The sequence below is a fragment of the Podarcis filfolensis genome (assembly GCF_964270895.1).
Source record: "Podarcis filfolensis genome assembly, chromosome: 3".
NCBI lineage: Eukaryota > Metazoa > Chordata > Lepidosauria > Squamata > Lacertidae > Podarcis > Podarcis filfolensis.
In genome coordinates this window covers 72098568-72110488 of record NC_139606.1, presented here as the reverse complement: position 1 = coordinate 72110488, position 11921 = coordinate 72098568, and positions in this window count along the sequence as shown.

Here is an 11921-nt window from a genome sequence, read left to right as displayed (position 1 = left end):
ATGCTGTTATCAGTCAGTGAGTTGGTGTAAGACAGTGTCGGACAGCCCGCCTTGATCACGTCCAAAGCCCTGCCTACCTGGCCCGGCTAGGATTCAAATCAACAGATGGCAGGAAAGCCCGTGACTGGCCTGGGAATTCCCCAATGGCCGACCGCCTAGCCTTGGCAATGCACCTGAGGGGAAGGAGCTTAGTGTGATGGGCCACAACAGCCATCCACCCTGTGACCGGGTAAGCAGTCATTATCATTCAGTGAGTTGCTGTAAGAGTATGTAGTATTAGCTACCACAGACTTAACTCTAATGATGCCATCGTAGATGGAGGTGTACCTAAAAATGTAAGAGCCCTGCAGGATCACCTAGCCCACATTCACCCCATACATTTAAAGCCCTAGAATAGCACTTTAAACAGTCACGTCTTCACCCAAAGAATTCTGGGCACTGCAGTTTGCAAACGGTGCAAAAAGCAGTTAGGAGACCCCTCTCCCTCTCCCAGAGCTACATTTCGCAGTTCCTTGTGAAGAGGGGTTGATTATTAAACCACATATATATGATTTCATCTAAAATTGCTAGGCACTTTTCAAGAATTAGAAAACATGGGCTTGCTATCGAAATATAGATACTGTAGCCATCTGTTACATGCCACGTCAATGGTACTGGCTTTCCCCAGAGATCCTGTAATTGCAGGCTTTTTAAAACTCCCAGCCTGCCAAACTGCAGGTGCTAGTGTTCTCTGGGGAGAGGAATCAACTATCAAACCCAGTCCGAGGCCACAATCCAACAGGGTATTATGTGCACTGAAATCTGCTGCTTTGAAGTTTACAATGTAGATCTACCCAAAGATAATCCCCCACCAAGTTATGTGGACCAGAGTCTAAAATTATCTAACTGCATTGCTGGATCCACTACTTCACATCAAACCCACAGAGAGAGTTTGATACAACTCTGCACTCCTATACACCTTCAAGTGAGTCAGAGCTCCCTCTCCCACCCATTCCCACTCTTCCTCCCTCTCTTGGCGCTCTCTCTCTCTCTCTCTCTCTCTCTCTCTCCATGCTGCTGACAGCTACCTGTCAAGACAGATCTCCAGGTATCTCTTAACCATTATCTCCCTTCAAGAGACATCAAAGAGCATTCTGGACTATTAACCTGCAATCTGTCTGACAAAGAAATGCCTCACAATATTACAACATCTGAAGGCACAGTCCAAAGTACAGCACTTGTAAGTCCATTGAGTCCAGTGGGGAAGAGATTTTAGAGAACATTAACTTGCCCATTGAAATCAAGCAGATTTTAAAAATGCTATATATTGGATCACATCCAGAATGATGCATTGGTGTGCCTGTGATATATGCTTAGAAATAAACGGCCAGGACTGATAAAAGATATTAACAGCACAATGTGTAATCCCTATATTCTGCAACCAAAATAGCACCAGATTTGTAATAAACTATGCAAATCAGATTAATGCCCATAAATTTAATAAAGTGATTTGTTTCCATTATATACGTTTTTACTTGGCTCACCACAGCCACGGCTTACTTGAAAGTATAGAGCAAAGGTCTGGATACTGGGACAACATGTGAGCAGCCACAAAGTTGGGCAAAGTGGTGTCCAAGTGCTGTTCCTGTCTGTAACTGATAAAGGCCACCTGAGGGAAATCTAAGAAATGTGGAGCAGCTCCTGTCAGATGCTGAGGAAGGTGAGTGGATGGGTGGTGAGGACTGGAGAAGCCACCACACCCTCCTTTCTTCACTTCTTGTCTGGATTAAGCCTCAGCTTTTTTTCTACATCCAGGCCTTGGTTGATTTCAGAGACAAGTTTTGGACTTCAAGTGCTTTCCCAAGTATGATGGAAGGGAACTGGGGGCTTCCTCAGCGTATCAATGGCACCCAGCATCCAACCTGTAAGACAAGCTCTGTCTGTGGTTTCATGTAGATGTTGAATAACATGGGGAAAGGCAAGATAAAGCTTTGCATAGCCAGTGTTTACTGTTGTTTTATTTTTATTTTTATGTAGTTGTTGCATATCATATGCTCTAATGTAAACAAGGATATATGCAACTGCGTTAAACAGTTCAAAGAGGAAAATGTGTGCATTATTAACATAATTATCTCTGGCACATGGGCCCCTGCTGTGTCCCAAAAGTGTGGCCTGGGTGATTTGGTTAGTTGCTGCTGTGTGCAGGCTCCTTGGCCAAATCAGGAAGAAAGTTTGTTTAACCACTAACTCAGCTTATGGTGAGTTTCTACCGGAACAGCTGAAGACAATACAAAGGCAAAAGCAAAATTCCTCTGTTGGGTTCCTTTAATGAGATATATGCACTCTTACTTTTAACAGACACAATCCTACTTTTGATTCTCCTGTGCTGGATTCTGTGATTTACCATGTATAACAAATGCATTTCAATTGCATTTCATCCCACTTAGGCATTACAACAGCTCTGGCTATGCTCAGTTTTTTCTGAAACAGCTCATTTATTTTCAAATATCCACTAGATGGCAGTGGAATCCAAGTGATTGCAGAATACACAAATAGAAAAAAGATGTTAAATATATAAAGAAACTTTTTAAAAAGGCAGTAGCTCTCATGAAATTTGAACTGATATGTTGTTACTTCCTTACTTGTAGTACTTGGATGACCTCTGAGTGTATAATAAGAGAAGACTGTGTAAACATTATGATTGTTCTAATGTGGTGCATTTTCATGGGACTGACTACTATACCAACTGAGGATGCGGATGGAGGCGAGCACATTTGAATATTCCTTGCATGCGGGAGGCTGGCAGATCGCAGAGATGATTAGGTGGCAACTCTTAGGTCTTGGTTATGCTTTTTACATAGGCAACATTCAAAAATGCAGTCTGTGCTGCCTGCATCCTGAAGTGATACAGTCCAGGAGGACAGCTGTCACTAAAGTGACAGAAGAATGCACTGCAGTGTCACTTTGTCCCATTAGAAATGCAGAACGGAAGAGCTACATCATTTTGTGAGCTCGAGTAGTCATTCCACTTCTGGGAGAGCTCATGTGCCTTCAGTTGCTTTAGGGCTGGCAGGAAAAGCTTCTCCCACCTCTTTTTATTTTTATTTTTATTGCATTTATGTCCCATGGTGGCATCCATGATCTCTCCCTCTCTCCATTTTATTCTCACCACAATCCTGTGAGGCAGGTTAGGCAGCGACTGGCTTCATGGCTGAGTGGGGATTTGAACTCTGGCCTCTCAGGTCCTGGTCTAACACTCCACCCACTATGCCACCTGCCTCTCTTGACACCTGGCATCTAGCTTCAGGGTGGCTCAGCAGTTTACTTGAGCCAGAACCTAACAGATCAAGGATTTATTTGTTCTTTTTTTTAAAAAAAGGACTAAAAGGATGTTTGCAGCTAGGATGACCTGACTTTCAGATATTCTCTTATAAGCCTTGAAATTAACTGATGGATGTAGGCAAGCTGCAGCACTACCCCAGCCTAACCTACCTGATAGGGTTGTTGTGGTGATTAAATAAGGGGGGGTGGACCATTCACTCCACAGTGAGCTCCCTGAAGAAAAAGGTTGACTGGAAATTCCATCCATCAATATCTGCTGAGGTTTGAGTTGGGAACCTTTGGATCTGTCTGCTGCACCACTGAACTGTGTATTACAGTAACCGCCCATGCAACTTGACACCCTCAGGGGGGGAATATCACTTCACAAAATTGGCTATCAAGCATTTAGGGGTGGTGGATCAGGAATACCTTTGGGAGTAGGGGTTAGATTTTTTTTAAAAGCCATTATTAGATTAATCTATTGAGCGTTAGTCTCCTAGAAATAGCTTTGTCAATGAGGTTTGCTTGCAGTCCTTGTTCCTCCCACATCATTACCTAGAACATTACCCAGAAGCCTAGAACATTACTTAGAAGCCTAGAACATTATGATGCTCTGAAAGCTGAGGTAATTTATCTCTATCTCTATCTCTATATCTATATCTATAGATATATAAATATAAATATAAATATAAAACTTTGGTATGTTTTAAGGTATGGTTGTGATTTTACCTTTTTGTAAAATGCTTTGAGGGTTTTTTTCTTTTTCTTTTTTATAATCAAACAGGAAATAAAATAAATAAATAAATAGGGTTTGCCAGTTCCTTACCCAAATGAAGTCAGGCACGAAGAAGAGCTCACCTGGTGCTATTTTCTTTGGCCTCTTCCTCTTTTCTCACCTGTGGGGCAGGGCTGCATCTCCATGGCAAAGCATCTGCTTGACCTGCAGAAGGCCACAGGTTCAATCTCTGGCATTTCCAGGTAGGGCTGTGAGAGAACCGTGACTGACGGGAATCCTGCTGCTGTTCAGTGTGAACAATACCAAGCTGAAAGGATTGACTAGACCAATGGTCTCTGACTCAGAATAAGGCCCCCTCCCTGTGGCTCCCGCTCTGGATGAGAACTTGAAAAACTTATCCAGATCACAGCTCTGTAAGCTTTTTGTCCCCTGGTCATCATTTCCCACCTGCAAGCAGCCGTTTCCGCTCTAACTTCTGGCTTTTCCGAGACTGCTGAGCTCTCGTCAGCAAACTTTTTGCTCTGCTAGGCACCGAGTCAGCTCATATTGAGTGAGCAGTCAATAAGAGGCCTTTTCTTTCATGATATTAACTGGTGAGTTGGGTCTGCCAGGCTTAAAGGCTAGTTCATCAAAGCGAGACCGAAAAAATAAAATTAAAAAGCGTACGCATTTAGTTATTCTGCACATGCTGGTTGCCCACACAACTAGGAAATGTAGAATAATGTATTTGATGCAGGAAACAGGCAAAGAGCCTTATAACTCCCCAATCAGACTTTAAAGAGATCTAAACAGCCTGCTACTTGGTATAGTAAAATAAATTATAACAACAAAGCTTTAATGGAAATGATTAATCTCTATAACATTCTTCAAGAAACATAGCATTTTTTTTCAAAGGGCTTCTCTTCTTTTGCTGTCTAAATGTTCAGCACACCATTTAATTATTAAACATCAATGGCAAGGAAAAAATATATTAATTATGCATTTGCTAGACCACAAAAGCTATTTTAACTGGCTACAAAATGATTTAGTATGCATAAAAGTTAACATTTAATAATACCACCAAGAACATTTGTTTTAAACATTTCCATGTCCTGTTCTGGTCTAATTAATATTTAACTGTTCAAGAGATTAGTTATGCTCTTTCAGTTTCTTACTGTGTTCATCTGAAGTTTTTATTTAGCAGTCCTTGGACTGGGGTTGTGTAATACCTGCAAGGAGAAATTCCTTTATTTCATGGTACTGAAATGTTATTAGGTATGGAAATGTTTGCAAAGAATCGTGGAATTTCTCCATATACTCAATCAACCAGGATGCTACAGTTTCCAGTTCCTTGTTGATAGGAAAACATCATGCTTAGAACCTGTGCTGCAGGCCAATGCCTAAAGAACATGGATGTGATGGAGACTCTCTCAGATATCATAGGCATCCTCCCAATGGAATGAGAACAGGAGAGGACCATGATGGTAGAAGAACCAGTAGAAGCCCATTACCTTTGGCCAATGGACATCCACAAACACTGGTTGGATTCAGTGTCCCATCTATGAAAAAAGGGGTCCTTCCATTTGTGGAAGGGAATGCAACCCAATGGAGGCTTCCTCTGGAGGAAGGTGGGAGAACATAGGCGCTGGCTCCAGGGGACCGAAGCCCTGTGGGTTTAGGACCAGGAAATGGTCTCATGCAACTTCCAACAGGGCGTCTGCGTTTTGTTGGGAAAGAATGAAATTTCCTTCTTTCATGTCCCTCTGGATTCACTTTTATTTCTGTAGGCCGCTATCAAGTTCAGTGAACTCAGATCCCATTTCTTGTGTTGACACCGTTTTCTCTGCAGACAGCCAAGCTGAACTTCGTGAGATCCTGAAATGGTTTTCAATAAATGTGTAAAGGCGAGAAATAAGTGTTTCTTAATAAAATACATGTTAACAAGTGCCTCTCGCCTGCCCAAGACACACTCATGTGAAAACCTGACAGTAGCAGTGAGCTTCTCCTTTCCCCAATGTGAAGTTTTTCTTTCCTGGAAATACATGCCGCATTCCTGTAACAAAACAAATACATGTTGCACACTGTTTGTATGTCTTTCTTCCTAGATGAAGATGATCAGGCTGAAAATCCATTCGTGAAGACTAGCTGTATCCTGAGTATAATATGTTGCCTAATCCTCCTGAACACTAGGGTTCAGTCTTTGATAAGATTTCACATACAGCTGAACATCATCTTCATCTTGCTAATCCAGAATTTAGGGCCCTGCAAACGAGGTGTTGCCCTTCCTAGAATTAACACATTTAAAAGTCTGAAACGATGGTGTTGGCGTGAGGCAAGGAGTATAAGCATTGACCTAACTGGAAGCGTGGAATGCAGTTGGATTTAATAAAGGCTCTGAGCAAAGGGACAGGACTTGATCAAGAAGAAAGCCTTGACGGCTTTGACAAGCCTTTTCTTTAGTCTCTTGAGCTAATTGTGTCAGTTGACAGGTTTGCATCAGGGTACGTTGAAATTCTGACAGGCTAATTTGAGCTTGCGGTTCCAATGAAACACACATACGGCACTCGTTATATTTAGTGACAATCAGTGTCATTTTCTGCTTAAATGCAAGCGGCTCAGTACAAATGTTCAGCTAGCTGCCTATCAGCAAATGTGAACCTAGTTTTTCAATGGAGCTGAAACAAAAATGTGTGTGTGTGTGTGTGTGTGTGTGAGAGAGAGAGAGAGAGAGAGAGAGAGAGAGAGAGAGAGAGAGAAGGTTTGTAAAAGGAGACTGGGAAAAGAAATGAATATTAAGCTGCTCTGATTCTGCATAGAAAATTATTCCTTTATTTCAGCTATTTCTAAGGCATCTTTCAAGACCATAGCATTTCCCAAGGTAGCTTATATTTATAACAAATATGCAACAGGTTAACAGTTTCCTTTGGGTTGAACTACTGGCTAACTTTGCAAAATCCTGAAAAGAAAGTGTCAAGGATAAAGAATAGAAATAAAATATGAAAGTGATGCAGTCAGGACTTAGTAAACCTAAGGATAAAGTTTAAAGGTATAGACATTAAAATGCTTTCCAAAATAACTTTAAAAAATACAATAATGAAGATTGTGATAATGTCCTCTGCATTGGTCTACCCATGGGAACAACTCAGAAGCTGAAGCTAGTGTGGAATGTGGCATGTAGTCAAAGCCATATTACACTTGTATTGGCTGGCTGCCAATTTGCTTCTGAGTTCATTTTAGAGTACTGATATTGGCTTATAAGGCCCTCAGTACTTGGTGGAGTCTCTTTTTCCTGGTATGTGCCAGTTCAGCTACTAAGATTATTACATTATCCCAGCATTGGAATGATGATCCGAGCCAGAGTTTTCTTGGTTGTGGAACTCCTGGCCTCTGGAGGAACATCAACCATCTTCAGTTTTTTTAGTTTCTCATTTTGCCCAAAACATCTCTTTGTGTCTGCATCAAGTCCTCTTGACACTATAGTTCTAATCTGGATTCTTGGACTTTCTGATTTGTTGAGCAGTCTATTTAATGGGTACTCTTGCTGCAGTTTTTAGTTTAAGGGGTGGTTTGGGGAGCCTGAAAGCATAGTTTCAACTTTAGATGTTGAGGAAGTTTTTTACTTTAAAAAAAAAGAATATTTATGCTGCTTTAAAATGATGCTCATGTTACAGACGAATCCAGCAGCTCCTGCAGGCCAATATTAATATGACACCTCCTGCTCATAACAATCATGTCCTGTGTGTATTAATGTTTTTGCTGGAGATGTAGGGCAACACATATGAATTTTACCTTTGTAGGTTAGTTTCTACACACCTACCCACACCCCTGTCTTTCCTCCATCCAGACAAACAAGAGCTATTATCAGAGTTCAAAGACACCTTCCAGTCATGCAAAAACAGGGATACCAAGTAGGGCAGTGAGAGGTGTGGCTTAGAGAGAGGAGGTGTAACCTGGTGAGAGTTCATATTTAGCCTATGAGCCTAAGGTTCCCCACCTTTGCCTTACTGTTGGAGAAGTAAATATCATTCCTACTATGCACCTGGTAATAGATGTTTTAAAAGACTGCCTTTGCTTCGGAGCTTGTCCTGGGAATAGGAGATGACGGGATTAAAATGCTCCCCAAGGGTACATAGAAAACCATCTTTTCCAAGTAAAGCTGCCCTTTATATATTTAGTATTTAGCTTCAGTCATTCAGTTTTAAAGCTTGGTTCTCCACTTAGTTAAGTCAGTTTTATGCCTGATTAGCCCCTAGCTCCAGATTTATGCTAGAACAAAACTGGTGAAAGTGTGTGGAGAATCATGGCTTTGTTTCCTTAGGTTTGCTGCCATTTTCTTGTACACACCCAAAAACATAGGAACCCATTTTTAAGGGGGGGGGCAGATCCATCCACCCATCCATTGTTTTATTTGTAGGCTGCCTTTCCACAGTTCAAACCATGCTCAAGGCAGCTTGCAACATGGAAAAAAAATACTTCACTACAACGGTACAAAAGTAGGCATAAACAATAAAACATTTTAAAAAATACACAACCAAATGAAACAAATTCCACACAAATCACACAAAATCTAAAATAAAGATAGAAAAACCAACAACAACAATGGCCCCAACAAACCCCCACAAACAACACCCTAGCCCAAGCGTCTGTTCAGCAGCCTCAGCTCCAGGCCAGGTGGAAAAAGCTTGTAAGGCAGGGTGCAGGTGTACAAGGACTCACAAAACCAAGATGGCAACTTTGAGATTGTCTCCAAGGAGGACGAACCTGGTTCTGTGCTTTTGATAGCGTGTAGAAGAGGGAATTGCAGTGAGCACAGCTAAGCTCGCTGTGGCTGTACCTGCCCTTAAAAGAGATGAGCAAAAGTGTGCCTGCGGTCTTTTTAAAGCTCATCACATGAAATCTGGCCTGTAGCATACCAATCTGGATTAATACCTCATTCCTGTATAATTGATTCTTTAAAAACATACCCAACTGCCTAAATAATTAATTGTGTTACACACTCTGGTGATGGTGATGATTTTGGCATGCTGCTTTGACTTTATTTTAGACAAAAAAGTGAGAAAACTATCCTGGCAAGTTTAGCAGGAAACTTTGCACACACACCCCCCCGCTCGCCACCCCATTCAGAAAGCGTCAATGTAATTTATGCCAATCAGCATGTACTTTGATAAGTCTGCTGAATCGTCTGCAGCTGTTGGAGCAAACTCTTCCCCCTCCTCCGCATCCTTTTCAGGTTCTTCCAGATGCTGCCTTCATCTCTGGAGTGACAGAGCACTTCTCAAGTAGACGAGGAGGCAGCTCAGCCAATGATGATTACCAGGCTGTGTGGGTGAGTGGCAGAGAGGAGCACCCCCATCGCACTCATCACAGGAAAGAAGCAAACAAAAGGGTTTGATTAGGACCGGAGGGGGAGAGAGGATGCTTCTCTGCCAGCGATAAGACATTTCACTAGGGTGGCAGGGATTTCCATGCTGCTTACTCAGGAAGCTTCAACGGAACTACTCAGAAGTAAGTGGTTTGAAGACGGATTAGATTCCTGCTGATGTCGCATTTGATGGATGCATTTTTTTTTTAAAAGAGCGGGTAGATTTATCAAGAGAAGGGAATGAGATGGCTACATACATATTCAGCCTCCTAAGGCCAGGCTGGGGAACCTTTGGGACATAGCCACTTCCGGCCTGCCCAGGAGGTGGGGTTGCGGGCTTCACGCCCACCCCACATGAGCGGGGGCTGGTCGCAGCCCCCGCGAGAGCAGGGGAATCCTGGTCGGGTCTGCCCCCCCCAGCCAGCCAATCAGCTGGCTGGCTGGGGGGGGGCATGGCCTGCCCTATTTAGGGCCGGCACGGAGGGGGCTCACCCTCTTTTCGCCGGCTCGCCCCCACGTTTTCCCACCCTCCCTCCCTTTAACTAGGCTTAGGTAGGTCTTTGACTTTGCTATGGACTTCGGTCTGTCGCCGCAAGGGGCATGGTAGGAATTTTTCCCAATTGGCGATTTCTGGCCTTTTGGTTTTTCGCCTACCTCGTAGCAACTCGTCACAACTTCTCGGCATTGGCGGTAGGCATTGGTAAGAAGGGGTTAAGAGGATGTGTGTGGGGGGAGGAACGCCATCACCTCCCCCCAGCGACCGAAGGGTGGTCCGTTAAAGGACTCCGGGGGGCGTGGCCCTGTCCGAAGCCTATGGAGGTGAGGGCCAAAGGCACGCCCCAGAGCGGTGACCCGGGGGAGCTCCTAGTCGACGTGCCTTGGCAGGAGACTCCCCCGATATAAGGTTAACCCTTCCCCGTGTCTCCAGCAAATGGGCTGGAGCCGGATAGTCGTTAGGACCAATGCCTAAGCCAATGCCTCTCATTCCTGAAATTCAATAAAGTTGTGGCCTAATTCGCCCAATTAACCTTAAATTATGGTGTCTCGTGTCTTTATTTATCCTGGTGGGGGGCGGGAATTCGCCACGCAACAGATGCTTCTGGGTTCCACCAGAGTCAGAATGAAAAGGCAAAAAGAGTTTGGCATGTCACTTATAGGCCAAACCCATGTAGTTCAGCACATACCATGGTGCGTTATAAGCAGACAGTCTGTGCACTGTAGAAAGATGGCTTAAAAACATGTAGTGCCTCTAATACCTCATGAATTCCACCCTACAAGGGGTGATTTTGTTTGTCCTTAGTGTAACAGTGGGGAACTTGTGTTCATCTGGATGATGCTAGACTCCAGCTCCCATCAGCCCTGCCCAGCATGGTCTCTAGTCACATCAGAAGGAATACTCACTAAGTAGCCGATGTCCTATAAGCTCTCCACAGACAAATCAGGATGAATGTTGAACAACCAGGCCATCTGGAAGAGACTTGGTTGTGGTGGGAGTAAGGATGCTGATTCCCTCAATAATCGAGCTTGCACTTGAGCTGAGCCCCATCGCCACCTCGCAATCATTGTGAGTCAATCAGGTATCCTGTGTGTTAGCGATATTTAGCAGAACAAACGTCATGGAAAAAACAACACATCAAAAGGCAACTTATCAAACCCATTTCAGTGTCTGCTCTGTCATGCCGCTGAAATCTGTATCCCCTTGAATTCTGCTTAACTGGGGTCACTGGCAGAGGAATGGGAGTGCAGAGGGAGCAGACCGCTCACCGGCACCACTATTCTGGTAGGGTGCCATTGCAGCGCCCCCCGACACACGCCGCACACACCCCGCACGCCGGGCACCACACCCTCACAGGTGGTGCACTATGCCCTCGCAGGTGGCATACCATGCCCACAGGATGCGCGTCACGCCCCGGGGGGCACCAGCCACGCCCCCACCTGCTCTCCACCTCCGGTAGTGGAGCATGAAGCTTTGCCACTGATTGGGGTGATGGCAGGGGCCATTAACATTCATTGTTATGCTCCTATTCCTGTCACCTACCATGATTATGTGGGGTGGTGGGGAAGGTAGTAATGCTGGATGGGATGGGCTTTGAGGGAGTGGGTAATAATAATAATAATAATAATAATAATAATAATAATAATTTATACCCTGTCCATCTGGCTGGGTTTCCCCAGCCACTCTGGGCAGCTTCCAACAAAATATTAAAATACAATAGTCTATTAAATATTAAAAGCTTCCCTAAACAGGGCTGCCTTTAGATGTCTTCTAAAAGTCTGGTAGTTGTTTTTCTCTTTGACATCCGGTGGGAGGGCGTTCCACAGGGCGGGTGCCGCTACTGAGAAGGCCCTCTGCCTGGCTCCCTGTAACTTGGCTTCTCGCAGCAAGGGAATTGCCAGAAGGCCCTTGGCACTGGACCTCAGTGTCTGTGCGGAATGAGGGGGTGGAGACGCTCCTTCAGGTATACTGGACCGAGGCCGTTGAGTACTTGAGTTAATCCTACCATCTGCAAAATCAAGGTTGCTTAAGTCTGTGGCCTGGTGAAG